Source organism: Miniopterus schreibersii, assembly GCF_964146895.1.
Source record: "Miniopterus schreibersii genome assembly, chromosome: 22".
In the NCBI taxonomy this organism is placed as follows: domain Eukaryota; kingdom Metazoa; phylum Chordata; class Mammalia; order Chiroptera; family Miniopteridae; genus Miniopterus; species Miniopterus schreibersii.
Window position 1 is genome coordinate 2,026,399 of NC_138124.1, and position 14,306 is coordinate 2,040,704.

At 54.8% G+C, this 14,306-nt stretch overlaps 1 protein-coding gene across 1 annotated transcript in view; it reads left to right on the top strand.

Annotated features, from left to right (window-relative positions):
* The window catches only part of APBA2 (amyloid beta precursor protein binding family A member 2), a 79,840-nt gene that overhangs the window by 37,449 nt on the left and 28,085 nt on the right, over positions 1 to 14,306 (top strand). The window contains exon 3 of the mRNA XM_081124676.1: positions 5,239 to 5,292. The gene's annotated coding sequence lies outside the window, so the exon portion shown is untranslated. The remainder of the gene's footprint in view (positions 1 to 5,238; positions 5,293 to 14,306) is intronic.

Below are 14,306 nucleotides of genomic sequence, written 5' to 3' on the forward strand. Positions count from 1 at the left end.
ACAGGCCCGGGTTGTGGGCTCGATCAATGACTCTCATCATTGATGTTTCTGTCTCTCTCTCTCCCTCTCCTTTCCTCTCTGAAATCAATAAAGATATATTTAATAAAATAAAAATAAATAAAAATTTCCTGTTCATTTGGAGGGATCTCACATATCCCAGATACAAGTCCTTTTGCTGGGTATGTGATTTAGAATATTTTCTCCCAGATTATGACTTTTCTTTCATTCTCTAAGCATGACCTTTGGAGGCAAAAGCTTTTCATTTTCACGCGGTCCAATTTATCAACAAAGATGCTCCTGGTGTCTTATCGCTTGGACGCTGTACGATTCTGGGAGCCCTGTTGCCGGGACCTGGGGCAGAGACCAGCATTTTCACCATTTCACAAGAGCCATTTGGATTGAGATAAAATTTAATTGATATCGTTTATCATCTCCCAGCCTACGTTTCAAATAGCTCTTGATAGATAGTTATCGTAAGTACTGGAAGAAAAATGCAGATAAATTCTTTTATAGTCTGGAGTGGAAAATTATGATTCGAAATTCAAGAGCACCATAAGAAAAGAGTGAGTGATAAATTCAGTTGCATTAGGGGGGAAAAGCCTTCCTACGGAGGGCGAGGGGAATCACCGTAAGAAGAGTGGAAAACCAAATCATAAACCAGAAAAACTAATTGCAACGTAATCACAAACAAAGCTTATTTCTTTAAAATACAAAGGCGAATGCGGGGGCGGGGGGGGAGGAGTGAAATGGGGGACACCTGTAATAGTGTCAACAACGACGAAAAAGCTAATAAAAAATAAAAGAGGAAGCCAGTAGGAAGTGGGTGAAAGCTCTGGACATTCAGTTACAGAGAAATAAGTGCAGGTGGCCTTTCAAGTGTCTGCAGCGATGTTCAGTGCCTCGTGTAAGAGAAATGGGAATGAACATGAAGCCAGGACACACAGTGCTAGTTCGGCAGCCGCCTCTGCCATGTGGCCGGTTCCTAGGTGCCTGTTTCTGGCTCCTGTCCAGGTGGCGTCTCCGGAAATGACCCGCCTGGTGGTGGCTGGGTTGTGCGTAGGTCTGCTCTGCAGCAGCCTCCCGGAGAGTCCCTCGGATGTTTCCCCGTGGACAGCGTGTTTCCTGCAGGCAGTGCCGGTTGGACCTCATCCTTGCCAGCCTCCTCTGTTCCTGCTGCGATGCCCAAGGCCCCGCGCAGCGGAGGGACCCTGGTCACAGCTCGTGAGCAGGGGCGGGATCTGAAGTTGGGCCCTGGACTCCAAGGCCCTGTCTCGCTGCCTCTTGCTACCTTGGGGTGGGGGGGGGGGGGAGTCCCGGGACTTGAGGTCGCAATGGCAGGGAAGTTTAGGGACATCATGACTCTGGGATCGTGTCTGAGCTGGTCCTTGACTGGCTGGGAAAACAGGAGGCAGAGGGGGGCCCTCGGGCGTCCTGGTCCTGAGCGGCCGGGCACAGGGAGCATTGCTGGGCATGGGGGCTCCTGCCTCACCGGCACCGCCCGATGCCGTCGCAGGTGCCTCCGACAGTGCGCACATTTCCCCGCGCCGTGTGCGTGTGTCACCGCCCCCCTCCTGTCCACAGGGGCCAGCGGAGTGTGGTGAATGATGGGAACGCAGAGAGACGATCCAAATTCGCAGCAGTAATTTTCCCGAAAAGCCAAGGTCCAAAGGAGAACACTAAACGGGCGGCCAGAGCTCCTCTGTCGCCTCAACCCAGTGTGTGCGTGTTCCCTTTCAGAAGACAGCAAGCCCGGAATATATTAGATGCCACTGTCGCTTCAGTTGTCGCTTCTCGGGGAGAAAAGCGATTGTGGCGGTTAACATGGATTTGGGACACGGTCCTTCGCTGAGTAATTTGAGGACAGTGGCACATGTGGTGATATTCTGGGTCTAGGCTCTTAAAGACGACGGAAAGTAAATGGTCTTGAGTAGCTCTGCCGTGGTTCTTCGGTGTGCATACCGACCAGGTCGGCCAGGCTTCCCTGCTTCCGACTGTTACCGGGTCAGTGGGCTCGGACCGGCTCGGCCACTTCTAGGGAATGGAATGCAGGTCTGCTTGTCCTGGAACCTGAAGGAAACAGGCAGACAGACAGACACAGCCGTGACGTGGACCAGATCCTGGCTCCTGGGCAGCCCGCCCTCGTCTGATGGCTGGGAAGAGCAGTGGAGGAAGTGGGTCACCCTGGGTCCTGCCAGACACCCCCTACTCCCCCCGCCCCCCTCCCCGTCACACACACACCCGCAGAGCCCGCCAGGGACGTGCCGGCACTGTCTTAGCCTAAAGACGTCTCCCTGTTTTACGGTGTTAATCGAGCCCATCCTTCTGGCCCCCTCCCTGCCCAGTCAAAACTTCCCGTGGTTCTCTACCCCGTGGACAGGACTTTCCTAAGTTCCCGTGTCCCCGGAGCGGAGCCATTCCCCAGTCGCCCACAAGGGTGTTGTGCATGCCTGTCGTGTGTCCCTGTCTTTTACGATCCACCGCTTGGGACGGCCCACCAGAGTGTTGACCTAACCCAAGTCTTTCGGATTAAATTTTTACTCTAAAATATTCACCCTGCCAAGAGGTAAAAAGAAGAACCCGCAACCTGCTGAAGGCAGAGACCTTTGTTGGGTGCTCTCCCTTTCTGTGCAACCCATTTATGCCAGAATTAGGGGCGTAAAAGTCAACAGTTATTGTCTTGGAATCAGTGGGTGAGGGCCTGGGGCTCAGCTGGATGATCCTGGCTCAGGGTTGAGACGTGGGCCAGGGCGACTGTCATCTGAAGGCTTGAGTGGGGCCGGAGGAGCCGCGTTGAGATGAACCTCACGGGGCGGCTGGCAGGAGGCCGCAGGTGTGGCCCGCGGGGCGCTCTCCGCGGTGCTGCTTGAGCGTCCGCACAATGTGGCAGCCGCTTCCCCCAGGCCCGAGGGGGCATCATGACCGCCCGTCACGACCTGGTCTCGCTAGTCGCACGTCGTCGCTTCCGCCTTAGTCTGTTCACTAGCGGCAAGTTACTGCGTCCAGCAGTGTCAAAGAATTTGTGAACGTATTTTAAACGCTCACAATTCCCGAGATAGTCGGAGCCCCTGCCCGATGGCACCCCCTTGTCTCCCCCACACACGTAACCACCGTTAGAGCCCGGTGTGTGTGTGTAACTCACCGCGTGTGTACGTTCACCTGCGCCTGTCATTTTTGCATGTGTCAGTGATACCAGATTGTACGTGATTTTCCGAAACTTGCCCTCTTTGGCCTCACGTTATATTTGTGAGATCTACGCGTGTAAAAGCGTAGCTGTAGTTCACACCTTCCTACCGCTGGGTGTTAGGTCACTGTAGGAACGGAAAGCTGTCTGTCTGTCTTCTATCGCTGGACGTTTCGGTGGTGTCCACCTTCTCGCCGCCATGCACAGGGCTGTTAGGAAGACCCGTGTGTGTGACCGTCAGCCAGATTCGTCGAGAATATTTAGCAGGGGTTGGAATTGCTGCAGGAGAGAGCACACGCATCTTCAAATGGACCAGAAGCGGCCGAATCGTGTTCCCCGGTGGGTGTGATAATGCCCATTCCCATTGGTCTCACGTATTTATTATTCTGCGAATTACTGGTTCATACCTATCGCCCCTTGTTCAATTTTCTTATGGATCAGCCTGATCCTTCATTTGGCTCATCTATTAGAAATATCTTTTCCCACTCCTTCCTACCAACCTAGTGTAGGAGCTGAGAGCGGGGATTCTTGGGCCACCCTGCCTGGCCCGGTGCTGGGCTCAGAGCCAGTGAGGGACACACACACTCATGCACATGACAGCCGACCCCCAAGGGCCTCCCCACGTCTCTGTGTTCACGGCACGTCTTCAGGGTGAACCATCTGTGCAGAGGGCCAGGTCATCACAATAACAGCCCTGCTTTAGCCAGCGCACGCCCGAGGGGTCCCGGGAGGGAGGGGAGAGGGCCCTGCAGCCCAGAAGAGGAATTTCATCTCTTTCTTTGGAGAAAATGGAAAGTGGCGCTGGGCCCAAGTGGTAGTGACCTTGCCCTCGAGTTAACACGCTGCGGGGGAAATTAGAGCAGACAGACGTGGGGAGAATGCTAATGAATCGGGGGGATGGGAGCCCAGGGCCCGGTTCCTCCGCAGGCCGCCAGGGGCGTGGCGCGAGGCGTATAAACAAACACTCAAGCCCGGCTCTAAATCCGGTTCGGGTGCCGGCCTGGCTCTGCGCGTGGAAGAGGGTTATGTAAGGTGCGGTGCTCTGATGTCCTTCCAGAGGATCCCGGGCCTCAGCAGGGAATCTGTGGAGCGTGGGGGGTGCTCAGGCTGCAATGAATGACACTCTGCCCTTTCCAGAGACCTACAGACTGCGGGTGGGCGGCCCCAGGGGGCGGCGGGGAAGCTCGCCAGCCGAGCCCACAGCCCGGGTCCGAGTTTCTGGGGGAAGAGGTAGAAGGTGGCCTCCCGGGCAGATGGGCATCTCAGAGCCCTCAGCGCTCGGGGCAGCCTGTCCGTGTTTCACTCTCACATGGATGTTTCTCTGTCTCCCTTCCTCTTTCTCTAAAAAGCAATAAAAATAAAATTTAAAAAAAGACTAATAAGTTCCCATCTCCTTGCACTACCCCAGGCCCCCGTGGACTCCTGCTCCAGCCCGGGGCCTGGCCCTGAAGCCCCTGAACCCCCTGAACCCCCTGAACCTGTGGGCCTCTCCCTCCCGTTCACATTTACAAAGCTCCCCGTGTTTAAGAGAAGCGGGAGGCCTCTTTCCTGTTCTGTCTATGAAACCACCTTGTCCGAGAGGCGGGGTGGGCTGTGCACCTGGGCAGGGAAATGAGAGGGGCCCGCCTTGTCCATTCCTCTAATCTCTCCTCCGCCCCCTCCCGCCCCACAGGCACACCCTCCTCGTCTGAAAGTGTCCCCGGTGCCGGTTCCGCGAATCAGTGGGGTCAGCTTTGTGCGGGAACATGCATATTCATGAGGGCTTTGAGGAGCCTCATTGGCATGCGGGCAGTCCCTCCTTCCCGATGAAACAGAAGCCCTTCCCTTTATCTGTCCAACACCGTGTTCTTAAGGCAGTAATTACTCAAGGAAAGGCCGAAGCAACATTTTAATTATTTGTTTCCGGTAATCTCTGGTCGTCCCGTTAGAATTATAATCGGCTCCTTTTTACAAAACCTCTCACTCAACTCACATTTTATACTTGGAGCTTTCTGCGAGCACCTGCATCATTCCTGAAACCAAAGCAACTGTTTCTTTTTAATTCTGTTTTATTCCAGAAAGACCGCATCGCCAGGAGGTTTTGCCGGACGCTCCCGAACCACTCGTCTTTGGTAAGAAATACGGGCCTCGAGTGGAGCGAGGTTTTGCTCCCGATGCGTGGGCCGTGGACTTGTCATACGGAGGGAGGTGCGCTTCAGGCGGGCCGGGGCGGGCCCATGGCTGCTCCCTGGGAAGCTGGGTGTGTGATTTAGCACCTGCCCCAGCGCCAGGCGTCCGGGGCTGGGGTTTCATTCACGGCCCAGGACCCGGTGAGCGCCGGGCTCACTGCCTGGGTGGGACACCCGTCCCCACCCTCCCCAGGACAGTAGCAGCCCGCCCACCCCTTCTTGTTACGCTAGTGCTTCTGTAAGTCATGACCCTCGCCGAGTCCGTTTGTGTGTGTGACCCCTGCCGAGGTTCCTGTATCGGAAGCGGATACTTGCCGCCAACGATGGGTGCCGTTCGGAACCTTTTATTATCAAATTTGGGCAACATTATTCGTCTAGCAGAAGTCCACCCACCATCGTGAAAGAACCAGGACGCTGAGCAGCAGACTCTGACTTTGGTTAAAAAGAACTTTCCTGCCCTGGCCCGTGTGGCTCAGTTGGCTGAGCTCCGGCCTGCACACCTAGAAGTCGCCAGTTTGATCCCCTGGAGGGGACGTGCAGGAGGCAGCTGGTCAGTGTCTAGCTCTCGCATCAGTGTTTCTCTCTCCCTCTCCCTCTCTCTCTCAAATTCAATACTGTTGTGTTTTTTTTAAAAAAAAAACAAAGCTCTCCTAAGCTGCTCAGGGACAAGGGGTGGTCCCGTGTTCCTGTCGCCCTGTGGGTGACGCTGTTTTGTGACCCTGATCACATTGACAGACGTCGGCGATTGGCTTTTTCTTGCCCAGAGAGGACCTGTAGGAGCAGATTTGCACAGGCCCTTGTACCCGGGTGCCGGCGGAGTGCCCGGTACAGGGGAGATCACAGGAGGTGGTTCTGGACTGAAGATGAGTGGGTGCATCTCCTTTGGGGCCAAACACACCCCGGGGTCTTGGTTGTCAGGAAGCTGGTGCGTGGACCGGGGATGTCTTGTCGGTGTCCTGGGTGGACTCTGCGGTGGCTTCGGGGGTCGGGGCGCGTCCGTGAGGCATTTAGGGAGACGTTGGACAGTCAGCCCCGTTTACGGGAAGCTTCCTCCAGGGTGAAGCGTCACGGGAGTCTCCTGGTTTTTGATGAGTTTGCGCATGGAAATAAATGACTGGTTTCCGCCTGTCCGTTTTTAAAGTTTCGAATTTACTTTTGTGCTCTCCATGAGGCCTCTGCATCCTGTCTTGATTTTCTGTTTAGAGTCATGAACGTATTTCAGCCTTAAAGGCAGTGGATGCGTCAGCCACCTCCCGGGAGCCTAGGCTCGAACCCCCCCCCCGCCCCCCCCGCCTCAGCCGCCCTCTAGGGACCGTTCAGCATGAAATTGGGGTGTCACGGCACACTGATGCCACCACACGGCAATTCTGTTGGCGCCTCTAAGGTATAAGGTAATTTTCTCATTTTGAGCCCAGAAGAGACCCGGTGGAACTTTTGTGTGTCCTGGAGCGTCTTAGGGCATCCGAGTCCCTGGCAGCAGACGAGATGCTGGGCCTCCTCCCGGGCATGGTCGCCATCTGCCCCGTAATGGGACCGTTGCTTAAGTGACCACACTCGTCACAATTCTCTGCAGCTTCCCCGCAGGGGAGCACGTTTCTTCCCCGGGAAGAAAGCCCTGGGAGGAGTATTTTTAAATGTCAGCCATGCCAGAGGGAATCTCTGTGAGGAGAGAAGAGGCCTGGGTTGGTTCCGTTTGTACTGCACACGGGTCATCGGGAAACGTGGGAATCCTGGTACCCGGGGGGGGGGGCGGGGATGCCGGGCCGCTCTGTGAATGACCAGTGGCAGTGTCCACACGGGCGCAGGACATGGCTGTGGGACCGAGCCCTTTTCCAAGTGCTTCTCTCTATCTTTTATTTTAAATCTTCACCCGAGGATGTGTTTTCCACTGATTTTTAGAGAGAGGGGAAGGGAGTGGGGGGGAGATGTGAGAGAGACACGTCAGTTGGTTGCCTCTCGCGCTCCCCAACTGGGGCTGGGGATCGAACCTGCAACCCAGGTACACGCCCTTGACCAGGAATCAAGCCGGGACCCTTTGGTGAGAGGGCCGCTGCTCTCAGCAACACCGGCCAGGGCGGCTTCTCTCCGTCTTGGTAGACGGAGCTCCCGAGCCACCCTCTTTGGGAGCCTGAGTTGGACATCTCGGCCTGGCCGGTGCCTTCCTCCCACCTGCCTGCTGACCTCCCCGTGGACTCGCGCGCCTGTCGTTGGGGGTCCTTCGTGCCGTCGGGCCCAGGGCCTCGCGCATAAAGGCTCCGGAAGCCTGTGATCGCCACTGAGCTCTAGCTTCTCTCCCTCCCAGAAGGTCATCTGCCTCGTCTGTAAAGTGGGGACTCATGATCGGGGGGGGGGGGGGGATGAACCACATATGGGTGGGGTGCTCATAGCACATAATAGCGCCCCCCAATCGCTAGTCTCCTTACTTGGAGGACAAGGAAGGACATGGGCCGGCCATTATGTTTGCTTCTAGGCTTGGTGTGTGTGTTTTCATATACTTGAAAATTCCTGCTCTGACACCCAGCTCCTTTTTTTTTTGTAAGTTAGCAGAGAAAAAAACTCATGGACACCTTTTTCTAAAAGATGAAAGATGTGTTAAGAAAATAGCCCTACGAGCTGCTACTAGGTCGAGCGTAACGTAATTAGTGTGATTAAATGGAAGGAAGTTAGCCGTTTCTGGATGGAATTTTTTATTAATAATATTCAGATCTAATTAATTACGTCTCCTTCTAATTAACGACACGAGCGTCTGGGCTGGCATTCTCAAACGGAGCTCTGCGGAGCCCCGCGAGATCTCCGCGGAAACAGTGATCCAAATTCAGGTCAGGCCGGGACGCGCTGTCTGTTCTGAGCCCCCCAAGAGCTGGATTAAAGGCCCTGATAAGTCCTACAAGAAAGGAACTCAGTTCTTTTTAACTTATCATTTCCCAAACTGATTTTTACCACACATGCTCCTGGATGCACAAGGAGATGCTGGTTGAAGTCAGAACGATTCTTATGCCAGAGCTGTGCTTGGGCCCGTGGGAAGCAACATACATGACAACCCTAAGTCTCCAGAGCGACGCTGCGGGGTCTCCTCGGTGTTTGCTCACACAGCCTGGGGCTGCTACAGACCCCCTCCTGCCTTGGATGACACGCCTGTCTGTGTGAGAGAGTGTGAGTGTGAGTGTGTGTAGGAGAGGCTGGCTGGCCCCTATCTCCAGAAGCTGGGCTATCAAAAGGGATCCCAGCCTGGGGATCTTCCCCGAGTGGCCTTGACCCTGGCTGCACCAGGGGGCATCGGGGCAGCAGGGAGCTGACTCCCAGAGCTTAGGGCAGCGTTGCCGGTGCCCCGACAGCGGGCAGAGCCCCTGCTCCAGATGGAATCTGCGGGAAAACACTGCAAGATCAGGCCCTGCCCCTACTGTGTTGCCTTCTCTAGTCTCATCCCAGCCGGGGCCCCTCCCGTCGCTGACAAGCCCACCTCACAGTGACCAGCTGCAGTGAGCAACAGAGGTGACGGACCGCGGGGGGAGCCTCGGAGAGTCACCTTTCCAAAGCCCTTGTTTTCATTGCATAGTGTGGAAGCCCAGCAGTACAGGCCATACCACTGAAAAACACGCTTTTTAATTAAAGTAGGACATACGCAGACAAGTACAAAAATCCCAGGCGTTTATGGCCGTGAGTTTTCTCAGAGCCACCACTGAGATCCGGGGCATAGCTGTCTTCGTGGGTGCCGTGTGCTAGGCGTCAGGACTCGTCTTTTCAGCCGTGGCTCTCGAGCCGGCCCGCGCCCTTTATTTCCGCTCTGCTCTCATTCCGTTTTTGGTGTGTGACCGCTGACAGCTTTCAGACCCCACCTCCTGCGTTTCCTTCTGCCCCACAGCCAGGCAAGCTCAGTGAGCCCCCGAGCTCGTGTCGTGCTGGCGGCAAATTCGAGCCACTCAAGCCCTTTGGGGCTGCTTTTGTGTGTGCCGTGCTCGCCCCAGAAAGACCCCCGGATGAGTAATCGATGTCTCTCTACCTCTTGATGTGTGAGCGGCATCACCTGTCTCCGCATCTGGACCACTTTGGGGCGGGAGGCGGACCCCACCCTCCCTGGTGAGGGCCTAACGCTTTGCGGTGCCCCTTTCCCAGGAATGAAATTACTGTGTGCGTGTCGGTCGGTGTTGAGTTCCACTGGTCTGTTTGTCCGTCCTGTACCGATGCAACAATGACATTAAGTTCCTTAATGACTGTGTTTTTTTGTGTGTTTTCTTAAAATCTTCATCTGAGGATTTTTTTTTCTATTGCTTTTCGGGGGGCGGGGTGTGAGAGACACGTTGATTGGCTGCCTCCCTCATGGATCCACAGATCGAGCCTGCAACCGAGGTACCTTGTCCGGAATCGAACCCGGGACCCTTCAGTCCACAGGCCAGTGCTCTAACCACTGAGCCAAACTGGCTAGAGCCAACTTTCTTTTCTAAAAGAAAGTTATTTTATGTATATATATATATAAAATATATATATTATAAAATATATATATATATTATGTGTATATAATATATGTAACATATATATTACATACATACTATAAAATATAATACACATTTCTAAAAATATATATATTTTAACTTTAGAATAGTTTGAGATTTACAGAGACGTTGAAAAGATAGTAGAGAGAGTTCCCGTATGTCCTACACCTACTTCTCTGTACTGTTAACATCTGACATTGGCTTGGTCCATTGGCTGTAAGTCATGAACCAGTATCGATAAACTATTATTGCCCTGGCCGGGTAGCTCAGTTGGTTAGAGCGTCATCCTGATACACCAAGGTTGTGGGTTCGATCCCTGGTCGGCACATACAAGAATCAACCAATGCATGAATAAATACATGGAACAGCAAATCGGTGTTTCTCCCTCCCTCCCCCCCGCCCCATCAATATAAAAAAAAACCCTATTATCAACTGCATCCCATACTTCAAGTCGTCTTAGTTTTTACCTAATTTTCTTTTCTCTTCCAGGATCCCACTTAGGATACCACCTTAAGTTTAATCTTTGTGTGTCTCTAGGTGCTTTAGGTTTGATAGCTTCTTAGACTTGCTTCCTTTTTGATGACCTTGACCGTGTTGGGACCTGCGCAGGTATTTCATAGAATATCCTTCCGTTTAGGTTTGTCTGGTATTTTCCTCCTGCAGAGTCGGGGGGCGGGGGATATGGGCTTTAGTCAGTAGGCTGCACAGGGCCAAGTGCCATTGTCATCAAATCGAGGTCACATAGTGTCCCTGTCGCCCTGAACCGTGACCACCGGGAAATTACGCTCCTCGTCCAGGAGGGGGCAGTCTCTACCAGGGTCGCTGGGATTCTGCGCAGATTCGCCTCTTCTTTCCTCATTTGTTCCTTGCCCTGCGGGTGCCCAGGAGCAGGTCTGCAGGTGTCACGAGGCTCAGGCTGAAACCTGTTGGGTTGGATGTGGCGCCGTCCTGTATGTCCCTCTTTTCTTTAATTTCCCCAGCTCCTTTCCTCTCCGCTCTGCTTCCCGGGATGTTTCTGACTTTATCGTTAAATTCCGGTCATTAGATTCTGACTCTGCCTCCTGATTTCCGAGCGCTGTCCTGTTCTCTCATCGCTCCTTCCTGGTGGCGCTTCCTGTCTGGGCTTTGGGGACGGGAGCTTCTTGCGTTTGTTCCGTGGTATCCGTTACTATTTCGTTGATTTTTGACAGTTTCTCCGTTTCCCCCATGATCTTCGTTTCCTTGGGTTTCCTCTTCCTTGTGCGAGGCCTTCCCCCCAAGTCTGTGATCCTGCTGGTTCATTCACACTCAGGAGTGAAGCCCAGAAAGTGGGTTGGAATCTGCGTTAGCAGTTGTGGCCACACCCCTGTCCTGGGACCTTGACCCCCCCCTCCCTCCCCCACCCCCGTCCTGGGCCTCTGTCCCAGCCAGCTGGGTCCAGTGGAGAGGGTGGGGTCTGGGTGCTGATGGGTGGACATAGAGATGCTGATAGAGGTGTGTAGACAGAGGCATAGTTTAAATCCCCCTGTTATTCTAAGTGCAGCCATTGCTGAGAACCAAGCCCTGCTCAGCTGGACAGTCTGCACTGATAATGCTGGTTCTTGTGAGAGCTGGGGCATTACCAAGCGTGGGAACCGGCCTAGTGCTTTTTGTTGTTGATCCTCACTGGAGGATATTTTCCCATTGATTTTTAGACAGAGTGGGAGGGAGGGAGGGAGAGGGAGAGAGAAACATCGATGTGAGAGAGAGACATTGACTGGCTGCCTCCCGCACCAGCCCCAGGCAGGGCTGGGGATCGAACCTGCAACCCAGGTCCCTGCCCTTGACCGGGAGGAGGGGCAGTCCTTCTACCACAGGTGTCTCTACAGCTGTGACCGGACACCTGTATGGGAAGGAAGCCTGTGAGACAGCTGTGGGGAGTGGGGTGCGGGAGGGACTCTCTCGAGGCAGATGGAGCAGGACCTGTGAGGGCAGCTTGGTCGAGGCCGGAGAGTTTGGCCCCTGCGCTCTGGTGAGGCCAGAGGGTGGAGCCCAGGAGCCCCCAGTGGCTGAGGCCTCGGAGGGACCCTGAGGACTAAGGGGACCCTGGCCGATCTGCACCGCGGCGTCCCGGGCGGTTTGCTTTGGCAATGACTTTACCTCTGTCCCTGGTTTCATGTCCTGGGCAGACGGTGCTGAGCCAGATCAGCAGGGGTGTGCTTTGAAAATGTGACAGCCTGACATCCTGGTGCTGTGATTAGAGCCCCCAGGACAGCGTTGAGGTGTTGAGTGTGGGGGAGGGAGCCCGGGTTCCCCATCTGTGCCCCTGAAGGAGGGGAGGACCGGGCTGGCTTCGCAAAGCCGCCCCTGTTTCCAGCGGTCCTCGCGGGAGAGAATGAAGCCCCTCCCGTCAGAGGTGACTAACGAGGTCGGCAGATACCTGCAGCCCAGGAGGGCCCGCCCGCGGCGCTGGACCGCCGCCCGTGACAGCCTGGGCGCTGCGACAGGCGCGGAGGACTCGGGGGACATTGGAAACAGCAGCCCCCGGGACTCGCCGTCGGTGCCGGGCTGGCAGCGCCTCTAATTGCATTTAAGGGCCGATCGTCTCATTCTGAGCTGAGGGCGCGGGGGAAAGACACCCGGGCTTATCGGGGGCCAAGACGGGTCACATCAGCTCCCACCCCACCCAGGCCCCTGCCTGCCTGCCTGCCTTTCTTTCATATATTCTTTCTTTTTAAATATTTTTTTAATTGATTTTTAAAGAGAGAGAGAAACATCGATGTGCGAGCAAAGCACCAATAGGCTCCGTCCTTCCTGCACAGCCCCTGCTGGGGATCGAGCCCGAAACCTGGGCATGTGCCCTGACCGGGAATTGAACCTGGTGACCTTTCCGTGCCCGGATGATGCCCAACCAACAGAGCCGCACAGGCCAGGGCCCTGGGCCTCTTGCAAGGGACACCGAGACCCACATCCTGTCTCTGCCCGAATGTCCGACAGGTGTGGCCGCAGAGGCCTCCGCTCCACGGCACTTGCCTTTTTCTATACCGTTTGTCTACAGGAGTATCGTTCTCAGAAACGAAGACCAAGGGAAGTGAACACGGCTGTCCCATCACACAAAGGCAGCCCTTGCTGCTGTTTTAACGCATTTCCTCAAAGCTTATTCTCTGTCTATGTGGCCGTGAATAAATCGTAACGGTGCATTCATTTTCTGTGATGGTTTTTAATTATCTTTGTAAATATTTTCGTCACTGCGTAACTGTCTCCTGGATGTGCTAACGGTAGCCTATCAGGGTCCTTTTGTTGAAGGCTGGCGTGGGCTCAGCATTTTTGCCCGTTTCCCTGCCACTTTTCCGAGAGAAGCACGTCCCTCTGTGACCCTCGGTGAGGGCGCAGGGTCTCGCGAGGCAGTGTGGGGCCTCCGCCTGGGCCTCGGAAGGTCAGTTAATTAACCTTCCGTCGGTAGTTGTGGTTCTCTGCGACCTCGTAGCAAGATTCCTATTCAAAGGCCTTTGCGTGCGGGCGGGACCTGATTAAACCACACTGCCCTTGTGTGGAGTCCAAGCAACTAAATTGTATTTAAAAGGAACCGAAGGATAGTCTCTTTGCAACATGTGAGATTAAACTGGGGAACACGCCTGGGATCGGCGACAGCCGGGCGGAGGCCGTATCTGGCTTGTGTGACGCCGTTCCCTCCGCAGCCCCCGTCTGCCGCCCCACGGCCCTTCTCAGAGCCGCCGATAGCTCTGTCCACCCAGGAGGAGAGCGAGGCCTGGAGTAAGGAAGCCGGTGCCCTTCACGGTGGGGGACGGTCCATTCTCTCCCACACGCCGTCGTTTCGGGAGAGGGGTGGGCACCGCCAGGGGCTGGGCTTTCCGTCGATTCCTGTGCTCGTTCCAGAATTCATTGAGTCTGGACGCAGGGCCTCCTTTTCTTGGACGTGCCGCAGGTACATTCGAGTTGCTTTCCGGGTGGTCTGTGGGGAAGGATTCGTCTTTGATGTAATTCATCAGAAGCAGAGGCCCTCAGTGCGTTTGCTCACAAAGCCTCCCGGCCCCCACCGTGGGACGGTGAACCCTGTCCTGCCCCACGTTCCCGGAGCCCATCGGAGGACCTGCACCCCAGATGGAAACACAGTTTTTAAAAAAATATATATATATTTCTATTGGTTTCAGAAAGGGGAGGGGAGAGAGAGAAACATCAATGATGAGAGAGTCATTGATCGGCTGCCTCCAGCAGGCCCCCGACCCGGGATCGAACCACGATCTCCTGGGTCCTAGGTTCATGCTCGACCGCTGAGCTGCGCCCGGCCGGGCGGAAACACAGTTTAAAAAAATTTTTTTTTAAAATTGCATTTATTGAAAAATATGTACCTATTGAGGTAACGTTGATTCGTAACATTCCATAAATTTCAGTTGTACAGCTTTATACGGCGCCATCCAGATGCTCTGTCCTCCCGCCGGCCTGTATTTGATCCCCTGAACCCGCCCCCCCCCCCCCCAAACCCCCCTC